This window comes from Saccopteryx leptura, chromosome 1 (assembly GCF_036850995.1).
Source record: "Saccopteryx leptura isolate mSacLep1 chromosome 1, mSacLep1_pri_phased_curated, whole genome shotgun sequence".
Lineage (NCBI taxonomy): Eukaryota > Metazoa > Chordata > Mammalia > Chiroptera > Emballonuridae > Saccopteryx > Saccopteryx leptura.
Genome location: NC_089503.1, coordinates 174,907,839 through 174,921,841, shown reverse-complemented (window position 1 = coordinate 174,921,841; position 14,003 = coordinate 174,907,839).

The window sequence follows — 14,003 nt, the reverse complement described above, 5'->3', positions numbered from 1 at the left end:
AAGTCTGTTCTACATATATCCAAATGAATTTTGTCTGGTGGAAGTGTAATCAAACAACCTTCCTTGGTTTTGCATCTATTAACAAATTTCAATTCCACATTCCTAATTGGCTGATTTTTTTTTTTAGATTCTCCTTTGAATTATGTTTGTTTTTTTTTTGTTTTTTTTTTTTAAGAACACCTACTGGTTCTCTCCTCCATTAATGAGTTAAATAAAAACTTTAACATGTTCATTTATATTTGTAAGAGAGTCATTATTTTGCCCTTTTAAGACAGTATTTTTAAAATTAAAGTTATGAGGATAACATTGGTTAATAGCATTATATAAATTTCAGGTGGACAGTATTCTAATAAGAGATGTTACTCTGTTGTATGCAGATGTGTGGACCAGCCCTATGCCTTAGCTTTTGTCATGTGTATATCATAGGCACTTAATTGATAGTGGAGAAATAAATAAATGGGTGAGAAGTATTTGAAGAAGATGGAGGCACTTTTCTTGCAAAAGAGCATATTGGGGGCACTTGATGCTAACCCCATAAAGAAAACCCTTTTTTTGTTTGATTTTGGGCCTCTTGCAGGTTTCTGAGATTTGTGGATGAAAACAGGGTGGTCTAATTAATCATTACTTTCTAACTGGACCGGTGATGGTGAGTAGTCAAGCCCCAGGCCTAACACTTCATTAGTGAAACGCTTTAAGCTAGCCCTGTCCATTGTTCTCCATTGTTCTTATGCATCTAGGGTAATGTACCTGTGAGATACTCTTGAAGGCATAACCACCCTTGTGTATATAATCTTGTTAACTGTCCTATAATCCAATCCCTGCCTGGCCTTGCTTCTTCCCACCTTCGTGGAATCTTCCTTTTGGTCCCTGCCTTAATTTCAAGTGCATAAAAGAAGCTGCAAAACTATTATTCTCTGCAGCATTTGAGATCTCGCTCACTGGCACATGTCAGTTTTGCCTTAGTGAACTCAAAAATTCTCTACAGGATTCAATGTTTCATGTGTCCACAGACTGGAGAGTTCTTCCTACTGCAATAGTTTTTCTTCGTCTTCCTTTCCTTTCTTTAAAAAAAAAATTTTATTGACTGGTTGATTTTAGAGAGAGAAAGAGAGAAAGAAGGAGACAGAGAGAAACATCGATTTGTTGTTCCACTTACACATTCATTGGTTGATTCTTGTATGTGACCTGACCAGGGATTGAACCTGCTACCTTGATGCATGGTGATGATGCTTTAACCAGCTGAGCTACCTGGCCAAGGGCAATTGTCTTTCTTCTAATTAAGGTCTTCCTTATCTAAGTCAGGCTGTGTTTTTATTTGACATCCTCTATCCTCATCTAAGTCAGGGCACACTGCCTCTGAACAGGTACTAGGCTCTGCTTCCTATACTTTGGACGCATGGGGATGTGGGCATCCTAGGTTTCTGGTTCAAGGGTTTAATGAAACCGTCACATTCGAGAACAGAGGAAAGAGATAGCTCTTCTTGGAAGCTGTTAATTTGTTTCACTGTTCAATTTCCTTTGGTTTCACCTGTGGTCCTTCTGGGCACTGGGCTCTTGGGAGAAAGGCTGTCCACCTGCCCAGTGAGGCACAGTGGCTGGGAATGCCCAGACTTCTCTACCCGCCAGTCTTCTGGAAGATCTACATCCCTGGGGAGATGTGACTCCTCCCAGGCAGGTAGCTCAGCTTCCCCTTCCCAGGCCTCTAACAACAAAGACTGGGCAGACTAGCTCTATCATCACAATCAAGTCAGAAACTCCATGCAGCCCTGGGGCAGAGAGCGTCAGGGGACAGCCTCTGCCCAGCGCTGGGAACACCTGCTTCCTTGCAGCTCTAGCAGCTGACTCACCAGCCTTCTCTGCCTCTGTGCACACAGGGTTCTGCTCACAAAGGCCCCTAGTTGTCCTGAACTATGCAGATTTATTTGCAGCAGCACACAATGATTGCTTTCCCCCACCACTGGACAAGATCCAGTTCTAAAGCCTGAATAAACATGCTCTGTAAACTTTTCAAAGCCTCTCACACAATGCTGTCCCACAGGATCAGGGAACATCTCATCTCTCTGACTGAACAATGCTGTTCTCAGGGACACAGGGGCACAGACAGACGCACTCTCAGTGGCCTCACCCCATATGGGTGAGTCCCCAGCCCTGAGGGCAGTGGGTGAGTCAGAAGCAGCTGGGGTCACCCAGAGCTGCCTGGGTGTGGGCCACCAGCTGCATGTGTCTGTGAAAGAAAGAGGGGGAATGAGCATGTCTCAGAGGACCACAGCAAGGCGATCTCTAGACTGTTTCCTTCAACTGAAAAGAACCCATCTAGGCCATGCCTCCTCCTTTGCCCTGGAGGTCTGTGAGATGTCGGAGGCACAATCTGCAAGGTGCTAGAGACACCCTTTGAAGCCGCCTTTTGAATTGAGCACCTCCCTGTGCGGGACCCTGAGCTCCCTGCTTTATGCTCATTTCACCTGCCGATCAGTCTAGGAAGATCTTACTTTCCCATTGTACAGCTGGAAAAATGGAGGCCCAGCAAAGTGGCTACTAAGTGCAGCAGAGCAAGCCTGGCCCAATACCGTAGGCCACAACCCTGTCCCACTGTCTTCCTGGCTTAGGAGGGCGAAGGCCGTGGCAGGGGCCCACTTTGTCACTGCAGCTGAGGCTGAAGAAAAGCCAGGCCTTTCTTCCTCTCCCTCACTCAGGTCTGAGAGCTGAATTCTGAGGACTCCGAGAAAACATGGTTTTCACAGTGTTACTACGACAGATGGTTTTGTTTTAGAGATTTCTCCCTTTTGGAGCTGTGACAGGGCTTATGCCTTCTTTGTGACTATAGCGTGGGGGGTGAGACCGTCCTGTTGAATAAGGGACTTTCCTTGGAATCCAGGACTGAGTAGGATATGGGCTGGGCTTGTCCTTGGTATTGCAAAAGCCAGAGGCCCAGAGAGCAGGAGAGAGGAAAACTCCAGAAAGAAGGCTTCACGAAGTGCAGGCAGTTTCCTGGGCCCCTGATGACTTCTCAGGCTAGTAGGTAGGGCCTGGGGTAGCACATCCCTGGTCGAGAGGTAGAGGCGGCAATGCCCACTAAACACCGTCTCTGGGAGGGTTGTTCCTAGCAGGTTCCCCCAATCACAACTCTGCTCGTAATAAATTATATCTTGTATTTGTAGGGTCCTTTGCAGTCTTCAAAATACTAATCATCAGGTCTCTAATCCCTTAAAATGGGGGCAATCCTATCTATTTTGCAGAGTTGGGAGTTGTTCCCAGCGGGATCTCAACGTATGTGAAATAGCTTGGGGGCCCTGCAGAACCTCAGGGGTCCTGTCATCAGCAGCCCCGGCATCCTCCTTCTAAAAGCACCTAGGCGCCCTCCCTCTGCCCTGGCACTGCCTGTCTAGGGCTTCGCGTTTCCTCCGCTCAAGGGGAAGTGAGAAGCGCAGCTGTCCACACCACCCATGACTTCCACCAGCGCCCTTTCCTCCTCTCTCTTTTCCCAGGTGTCAGACCTGCCTGGGGGTCTAGCACTCCCCTAACCCCACTACTCCATCTCCCCCTGATCTCTCATAGGCACTGCCCCCAAGAGGTCTCTTGCTTTTCTAACTGTGAGTTGACATTGGCTTTCTGGAGGATCTTGAATGCTCTGCACATGGTCAGTCATCCAAGCCGCATGATAACTCAGCGAGATAGCTCTTGCTAATTCCCCCCACGTTTACGGACAAGTAGGCACCCAGAGTTTCAATGACTTGCCTGGAGTCATTCAGTCAGTGAATAGTGGAGTTGGAATTTGGACACCAGGCTGCATTTGGGAACCTCTGCCCTAGATATGGGGGCAATGCAGTTTGCAGAGCGAATGGGCTGCAGATGTGCATTCTGACCATCTCTCATCGGCATGCTGCACGCTGCAGTGGCCACGCCTCCTATGGCTTCTGGTCCTAAACCCAGCCAGGGCAACCCCGGGTCACCTTGTGTATCCTGTGGCTGCCCTGGGCCTTCCTCCCCCTGAAAACCTTTCTCCCGTCTGCCTCCACATCACCCCCCTTCTCCTGCTTTCTTTTTTTCCTCTCTAGTCCCCTAGCTGTTCTTCCTCTGTCTTTGTCACCAGCTCCCCTTTCTCTGCCTGGACCTTTGTGTAAGTTGTTCAGGCTTTTTCTGCCTCAAACCTGGTTTGATGTCTTCTCTGTTTCCAACTTCCAATGACAGGGCCTCCTCTAATTGCAGCAGGTGCCTGGGGGGTGTAACTGGGGTGTTTCCTCTGGCTGAGACTCCTTCCTCCTCAGGGAGGTTGGTTTTGATTTTTTAAATTTGTTTTCTTTTCTCTTCTCAGTATATACACAGAGGAAACTTTTCTATGGACTTCAGTATATTTATTTTTTTAGAGTATTAATTTGGGCTTCCAAACACAGCTAATGATGCTGAATGGTACCCAAGCTGTCGTCCAGATGACTTATGACTTAAATCTTCATAGGGTTTTAAAGCCTGGAAAGACATTGCATTGTATCAGTCCTTCTGATGGGCAGGTCAGCAGAGCTCACCCCAGGCTGTAACCATCCAAGTGTCGGGGACCAAGACTCCCTTCCTTCCTTCCTTCCTTCCTTCCTTCCTTCCTTCCTTCCTTCCTTCCTTCCTTCCTTCCTTCCTTCCTTCCTTCCTTCCTTCCTTCAAGACAGGCTCTGCCCAGCAGCTCCTGAGAGAGAACACAGAGACCTGCCGGGTCCAAAAAAGGAAATATTTCCAAAGGGACCTTGGAACCGAGTCTAGTCTGAGTCATGTCTTAGGGATGTGGCCACACCTCATCTGACTCAGAGCATGGAGCTCAGCTCTGCGTGGCAAGAATGAGACTCACCAAAGCAACAGGCTCAAGGTGGAGAAGAAGGGCAGGGCCCTGTTGTCTTATCTAAGTGCTGACAATGAGGCGGAGAGGCCACGGAAGGGCAGTGATCGCTGAAGGTCCAATGGCCATAGGGGAGGCTGGAGCCACCATGGAACCTCAGATCCCCAGACTGGGGGGCCCGTCCTGGCACCCGATCCTCAGGTGATGCCCAGCCTCTGCGTGGATGTTGAATGAGCTGTGGGGCTGTGTTACTCCATGCTGGCCAGGCTCTGCTGGGGACGCCTGCTCTTCCTGACTTATGCTCAGAAGGGAGTGTCCAGGAGCAATTTCCTTCCACTCCAGCAGTCTAGGGACTGACCAGAAATGCAAGTCACATCACGACATACATGCTCTCTGATGTATATGCTGTGATGTGCATTTGAATCTGAATTGAAAAGCACAATAATGAGTAATTCGACCTTAGCACTTTTTCTGTAACTTCTGCTATAACAGTTATGCCCAGGTTGCTTAAATATTTATGTGTGTGATCACCTGCTGGCCTGTGAGTTGCTAAAATGGACTGTGTCTTTCTTATTGACCTATGAGCCTGGCTTAGTACTGACACCTGGCGGGCCCTTGGTAAAGGTATGTCTAATGAGGGGTCATAGAAGCAAAGCCTACCCAAGGTGAAACTTGTGGAGTCTTTAAGGTTTGTTTGTGTCACTGACATGGGCTGGGGGAACTACTGCTTGAGTCCCCATGTCCTGCTCGAGGGGTCCCTGAATGGAGAGTTTTGAAGAGTCCAGGTTCAACGTCTGTGTGCAGGGTGAGGTGGGTGTGTCATCTCTTTTTACGAGGGAATCGGAAGATCTCTGCCCAGGATGGGGCCCTGGGGAGGTGGACGCTAGGGGAAAGGTGAGGATTTTTTTTTGTTTGTTTTTGTATTTTTCTGAAGCTGGAAACGGGGAGAGACAGTCAGACAGACTCCCGCATGCGCCCGACCAGGATCCACCCGGCACGCCCACCATGGGGCGACGCTCTGCCCACCAGGGGGCGATGCTCTGACCCTCTGGGGCGTCGCTCTGCCACGACCAGAGCCACTCTAGCGCCTGGGGCAGAGGCCAAGGAGCCATCCCCAGCGCCCGGGCCATCTTTGCTCCAATGGAGCCTTGGCTGCGGGAGGGGAAGAGAGAGACAGAGAGGAAGGAGGGGGAGGGTGGAGAAGCAAATGGGCGCCTCTCCTGTGTGCCCTGGCCGGGAATCGAACCCGGGTCCCCCACACGCCAGGCCGATGCTCTACCACTGAGCCAACCGGCCAGGGCCTGAGGATGTTTTTGGCCAAAGGCCTTGCAAGCATTTCCCGATGTCTCCCTGCTCCCCTCACTCTATGTGCTGGATGAGTCCATTTTTCAGGTGCAGTGTGAGTGACAGCATGGGGGTGGGGTGGGGACTCTCCAGGGACTCTGCTTGGGGCCAGACTGGCCATCAACACACAGACACTTGGCCAACCACGAAGTTCTGGGAACCATGACTATGCAGGGAAATCCCTTGGCCTCTTGAGAATTCATGCATGGGGATGGGGGTGGGCGTGTAAGGTGGGGGTGATGGTGGTGATGTAGTGAGGGCAGCCAGAGGAGGCTGAGGGCAGGCTGGGAGGTGAGGACAGGCTGGACAGGGAAGGGGGGGGGCTATCTGGGTGGAGATGTCCAGGTCCCTGTCACAGATAAGCCCAGGACACTGAAGGCTCCTTCCTGGAAGGAGAGCTGACCAGGATTGCAAATACCCTTTCCCCCAATTTCTCCAGAGCCGGCTCACCCCCCCAGAGGACGCCCCCAAGATTGACTTTTTAGAAGACAAGATTCTTGCATGCCTCCCTCCCCCCAATGAAACAGCCTGCGGGCTTATTACCGCACCAGCAGCCCGCAGACTCTCCTCACCGGTCAGGGAATACTCGCCACCCTTCAGTGGAGCCGGAACAGTTTTTCTGAGTCTCTGAGCACATTGTAAAGATCACCCAGGTTTCCTGGACAACAACTATAAGCCCAAAGTCAAGTCTTTACACTGTGGTGGCAATGTGTGAGCAATGGTGGGGGATGTCACAGGCAGCCGGTAATGTGGTGTTGTGTTGGCTCCACCACATGGCAAAATGCAGTATTGTTATTTCAGAGCAAGAAAATCCCCACTGAGCTGAAGAAAGGACATCTCTACCTGAAAAGGCCACTTCCTCAAGGGGCCTCACTTCCTCTTAATGGAGAAGAAGATTAAAAACGAAGATCTGGGTGCTTATTGCTATGGAAGTAACAGCAATCCCAGACCCTCAGGGAGACAGTGTCTTTCTGTACAGAGGACACTGTCCATACTCTAGCTAACAAGACCACCAAGGGTTTTATTTTATTATTTTTACTTATTGATCGATGTTAGAGTTGGACGAAGAGAGAGCGAGCAAGAAAGAAACATTGGTTTGTTGTTCCATTTATGTATGCATTGATTGATTGATTCTTGTATGTGCCCAGACCGGAGATCGAACCCACAACCTTGGTGTGCTGGGACAATGCTCTCACCAACTGAGCTACCGGCCAGGGCCCAAGGATTTTATTATGCTTTAGGAGAATGCACTTTTGTTTGATTTATTATTGATTACTGCATAGGGCCCAGACTGTAAAGTTATATGTTAATGTGTACATATTTGTCTGGTACAGATGCAAATAATGTTTTTCAGGTAAAAAAATAAAATAAAATAAAATAAAACAACTAAAACTAAAACTGAAAACCAAACCAATTGAAAATAAAACTCCCCAGTCCTAAAGGTTACTTTATGCTGTTTATTACCCTGTATGACATTAACCAGTTTGTATATGACGCAGAGGTTTTAATGTTCTTTATTTGGTGCCTATAATATTTAATCTCTTAAATTTTCTCAGCAGTTTTATCCTGCTGCTTCTTTCTGAATTGGATAAAACCAAAATCATTAAAATATAGGTAAATAAACTCACAGTCATTTTTTGAAAGTGAATAAATAAAATAAAACATTAACTTATGAAAAATTATACTTGGCCTTCAATTCCAAAGTAGCAGCACATGTTTTGCTGTAAAGTTTTCTCTTTCCATATTTGCAGTTCCCTTTACCAACAATGAGAAATGTTGCTTTCATCAATTTTCTTTTTAGGTGAGAGAAGGGGAGATAGTGAGGCAGACTCTGGCATGTGTTCCAACTGGGATCCACCCAACAACTCCATCTGGGGCTGATGCTAGAGTACCAAGCTATTTTTAGCATCTGAGGCTGATGCACTTCAAGAGAGCTATCCTCAGTGCCTGGGGCCATGCTCAAACCAATCCAGCCACTGGCTGTGGGAAGGGAAGAGGGAGAGAAGACGGGACTGAAAGGGGGTAGAAGCAATTGGTTGCTTCTTCTGTGTGCCCTGACCAGGTATTGAACCCAGGACATTCATATGCCAGGCTGATGCTCTATCCACTGAGCCACTGGCCAGAGCTGCTTCATCATTCTTAATATATTTCTCCATTTGCTTAATCCAAAGTCCAAGAATGTTTTGAAAGTAGTTTTGAATAGCTAACCCATACTATGGTGAAATTGAAAAGTAGTCACCAGTGTTCAATATTTATTTATAGTTTTGTTTCATTTTTGTTTTTGTTTTTGTCTTGAGTATATATGCTCAAAATACTATGGGCAAAATTTCTTGGGTTAGTTATTTTTTCCCCCTTTCCAGGAGATTCTGAGTCTGAAATCTGTTTAGAATAGGACTGGTTTGGTTTAGTCCACTACCCTTAGCTAGAGTGTTATTAGCAAGCCCTCCCTTTTTGCACAAGGTGGTCATGTAAATAGAAATATCAAATATACACATAACAGACTATATATAAAAAGTTGAGTTTTGATCATATTCTAGGAGGTGTGCGTTCAATTTACCAGCAACATAGTTTTACTAGCCTTTTGCTGATATCCTAACTACACATTAGTTCTTTCCTCCCCATGTAGAAAATGACAGTATCACCACATTTTAATTAACTCCCAGATATTTCTCTCTAGTTAGAATTCTGAGAAATTAATATACCTCTCAAGGACCCCAGATAATAAAAAGCTGTCCCAGATCTCTAGAGCGGGGCCATTCAATACTGGTCTTACACAAGAGGTTAAATGACGTTCCTGATTGTTCAATTTTATATGTAGTTTTAGTGTACTTCTGGTGGTAAGGGGAATGTTTTTGTATTTCTGAGTCAAATAAATGACATCTAATTTTTAGCTTTTAATAGATGGGCTGTGTATATTGTTTACATTAGTGTCAGGAATAAGATTCTAACAAAGACTAACTCTGGACAAAACTTGGAGTATAAGTTTCTGGTCTCCAATTCACCATCCTTTCCCATCTTATGGTCTTCTCTCTATTTTCCATGTATGCAGGGCCCCCAGCATCTCTTCTTATATATTTTATTTATTTATTTATTTATTTATTTATTTATTTATTTATTTGAGAGGAGAAGAGATAGAGAGACAGACTCTCACATGAATCCTGATAGAGATCCACCGAGCAACCCCGATCTGGGGCCAATGTTCAAATCAACTGGGCTATCCTCAGGGCCTGAGGTCAATGCTTGAACCAATCAAGCCACTGGCTGTGAGAGGGGCTGAGTGAGAGAAGGGAGAGACGGAGGGGAAGAGAAGCATATGGTTGCTTCTCATGTGTGCCCTGACTGGGGATCGAACCTGGGATGTTCACACGCTGGGCCAATGCTCTATCCACTAAGCCAACCAGCCAGGGCCATTTTAAAACCTTATTTCATAAAAGAATCTAAAATTCACTCACAGTAAGCTATAAATAACTGCTCGTAGCTTAAAGTAGTACTCCTCTCTTCTAACTCCTATGGGACAACCAAATTAGTGGTCAGCTACAGAATTTCAGGGTTCAGTGCAAAATGACTGTGGCCACACTCATCAAAACTCAGGAAAAAAGCCTGACCAGGCGATGGCGCAGTGGATAGAGTGACAGACTGGGACACAGAGGACCCAGGTTCAAAACTCCGAGGTCACCAGCTTGAGCCCAAGGTCACTAACTTGAGCCCAAGTTTGCTGGCTTGAGCAAACGGTCACTCGCTCTGCTGTAGCCCCCTGAGACACATATGAGAAAGCAATCAATGAACAACTAAGGAGCCGCAACAAAGAACTGATGCTTCTCATCTCTCTCCCTTCCTGTCTGTCTATCCCTCTCTCTGTCTCTGTCATGAAAAAACAACAAACAAAAAAACCTCAGGACAAAAGATCCATTAAAATAGAAAGCTTTTTTTCCTTTAAAAATTTTTTTCTTGTAAGATGTAATAAGGGTAATAACAGTGGTCCAGGAGGACAATATAAACTTTCCTATTGCAAAAATATACTGTTTTTAGCGTCATAACTATATAATACAATGCATGATATTTATTAATTTGATATTATGAATAATTATGAGAGTTTTTTGGCTCACTTTTCGGGAAATTCATATACGAGGTCATCAAAATGTCTACACTTTCATGATGGCGGTAGCAGAGCATTAAACTGAGCAGCTATTGGTAGCGGGGCTCTCTGGAATTAGAAGCTGAGATATAGTTTGACATGCAGAGTGTTTATTGAGGACCAACATCTGAGAATAGAAGTGAGAGGAGGTAGGCTTTGTCAGAGGAAGAAGTCAAAATGTGATGCAGTTGTGACAAAATTTTGGCCAATCCTCTGGGGTGCTCTGGGCCATCTGTGGCCCAGAGGTGATGCTAGGTTGGGCCACAATATCTTTATACTCTTGTCCCTGTCAGTCACTGAATGTGGGCTGCCCCAACTGGCTGATTGTATTATCATGGTATCATTTAAATTGTGTCTCTAACCCACTGGCGTTTAATTGGGGTGATTTTGCCTCTCAGGGAACACTTGGCAATATCTGTAGGGGTGCTACTCACATCTGGTAAGTTGAAGCTGGGGATGCCGCTAAACATCCCATAATGCACAGAATATTCTCTCCCCTCTTCCCCACAAAGAATTATCTGGCCCAAAATACCAATAGTACAGACATTGAGAAACCATGCTTAACCATTTATTTTCTCTAAAATGGCAGTTAGGTCTAGAAGTTCAATTCCATTCAAGTTCATTTTTTCAGAGAGGGTAGAAGGCTTCACAGGGACCCATGTTGTACATCCTATTGTGTCAGGTAAGAAGGCCATAGTATCCCATTTTTTTGTGATACACAGATTAATAAGTCTGTTCAGATGTTGTCAGCCTGATTAATTCATTATAAAATTCCTCATTAGCCTTTTAACTAATAGGTTTATCATTAAGGGTTGGAAAGTGGTGACTTCTAATTATGTCACTTGTTTTCCTACTAGCTGCAGTTTTTCTATAAAGAAAAGCATTGCCGTATCAACCATTGACCCTGAAATACAGTCCAAATGGGAAAGACAGGGTACACGCATGATTGTTTTCCTTTATCAATTTTCAGAACACCCTAACCATGAAAAAATGTGTTTAAAATATTCTTTATAGGTGTTTTCACAAAACCATCCAGCAACCGCTCTCTGAGGTGAAAAACAGGAAAAATATACTGCTTGCAAAAATTAGGGGATATTTTGAAATGAATATGAAGTGATAAAATATCCCCTAATTTTTGTGAGTAGTGTATTACTACACAATGTTATACTGAACACTGCTTTGAGCCCACAAGGCTTGCTGGGAGGAAACAGGCCTATAGGGGGCAGCAGAGACCACCAGCTGCTGGAGCCAGGCTTCCTTGGGTTTTCAAAAAAAAAAATTTTTTTTCCCCCCCTGAAGTTGGAAACGGGGAGGCAGTCAGACAGACTCCTGCATGCGCCTGACCGGGATCCACCCGACATGCCCCCCAGGGGGCGATGCTCTGCCCATCTGGGGCATCGCTCTGCGGCAATCAGAGCCATTCTAGCACCTGAGGCAGAGGCCACAGAGCCATCCTCAGCACCCGGGCACACTTTGCTCCAATGGAGCCTTGGCTGCGGGAGGGGAAGAGAGAGAGAGAGGAAGGAGAGGAGGAGGGGTGGAGAAGCAGATGGGCGCTTCTCCTGTGTGCCCTGGCCAGGAATTGAACCCGGTACTCCTGCATGCCAGGCCGGCGCTCTACCACTGAGCTAATTGGCCAGGGCCAAAAATATTTTTTTTTATTGTTTGATTTTTGAAAGAGAGGAATGGACAGAGAGAGAGAAAGAGAGAGAGAGAAATATTGATTTGTTGTTCCACTTATTTATGTAGTAATTGGTTGAGAGACAGAGAGAGGGAGAGAGAGAGAGAGAGAGAGAGAGAGAGAAACATGGATTTGTTGTTCCATTTAGTTATGCAGGAATTGGTTGATTCTTGTATGTGCCCTGACACTGGGATCGAACCCACAACCTTGGCACCTCAAGAAGATGCTCTAACCAACTGAGTTATCCTGCCAGGGCCACCTTGGCTTTGATAACTTTTTGGGGTTTGGGTTTTTTTTCTGAAATTTTGTAAGAGTTTATTTGCACTAAACTGATCATATATGCCAGGGAATAAAATCTAAAATGCTTCTTTGGCTTTGATACCTTTAAAAATTGCTTACTACTGACTGTTGCTGTCGGCAGCTTTAATGGCAGCTAGCTGGAATCTCAGCTGATCCCAGAGCCAACATCCGGGTCATGGTGGCAGGAAGGAGCAGGGCTCTTTCTGGTGCTCCTGGTCTTGGCTACCTGCTGCAGAAAGAGTGTCGTAGCAACCCTGTGGGGGTCTGTCTGTGACAAGAAAGCAGCCTCCACTGAGTTCAACTCCCAGGGTGTACTCTGTAGGATGATTTTTTCTCTTTTAAGATTTTATTTATTGGTTTTACAGGTGGTGGGGTGGGGTAGGGTAACGAGAGGTATCAACTCATAGTTGCTTCACTTTAGTTATTCATTGACTGCTTGTTGCATGTACGTTGATCAGTCAAGCCCAGCGTTTTGAACCGGCGACCTCAGCGTTCTAGTCATGCTTTATCCACTGTGCCACCACAGGCCAGGCTCATTCTGTATGTCTTGAAGTGGTCATTTGTCTCTTTAAACAGAATCAACATGGTATCTTGGATAACAACATAGGCTTTCAAGTAAGACAAAATCCTTCTTCTACCACTTATGAAATGTGTGACGGAGCTCAGCTTTTGCATCTGTAAAACGTGGGTGGTGATAGTTGCTATCACACAGGGTTGTCACTGCAGCAGCTTGATGGTTGGTGGGTGTGCGTGCGCGCACGCGCAGTAACCACAGAGGCGTGCCCCTCACCTTTGGGAGGTACTTGGCCCAGCTCCAGTGCTGATGGATACATTCAACTTGTCCAGGAGCTCGTCACCTCCAGGCAAATGTAGCTTCGTTGAGCGTATGACAGAGCTGTATTCGGGGCCTCCATGTCAGATGAGCAAAGGCAGACCTGTGGGAAAAGTGACTTCTCCAGGTGACACGAGGATGGGACAGGGCGGAGGCTGGAATCTAGGTCTACTAGCTCTTGGGCTAGGGCTTTTAGTGGCTACTTCTAAATTATTATTTTCTCTTAGATACTATGAGCCCTTCTCAGAGCGTGAAATAAGAGCCCTTAGGATACACTAGTACTTAAAATCATATAATTATACCCACTTTGGGCTTAATTAGACTGTCTCTTGCCAATCCTGGGATGCACGATACAAAGCCTGACTTGAACTCATGTTTAGCTAGTTATTTATTCATCAAATATGAACCTCTATTATGTGTCAGGTGTCCGGAAGTGGGACACAGAAAAGGGTTGGAGATAATGGAGGATAGAGGCGCATGCAAGTGATTTCAATTCTAATGGGAGAAGTGAAGGAGATACGGGCCCAGGAGGCAGATCAATGATTACAGTTTGATATGATGCACAGGATGACGTTGACCTTGGAAGCCTTTCTGGAGGAGTGTTATGTGAACTTGAACTAGGAAGGTGAGTTGTGGCAAAGCAGAAAAGAACAGGGTGAGTGGCATTTCAGTTAGAGGGAGCATGGGGATGTAAGTGGGCGTGGTGGATTTGGGGGCGTTTCTAATAGTTGCGCTCGGAGGAAGCATGGGCAGGTAGGGTTGCTATGGTGATGGGGCTGGGGCAAGGCTAAGGGGATGAAGGTCATGGTGTTGTGCCCTGGAGTTGGAATATCATCTTTAAGGCAAGATGAGAGGCACTGAAGTACTTTAAGTAGCAGAATCAGACAGGAGA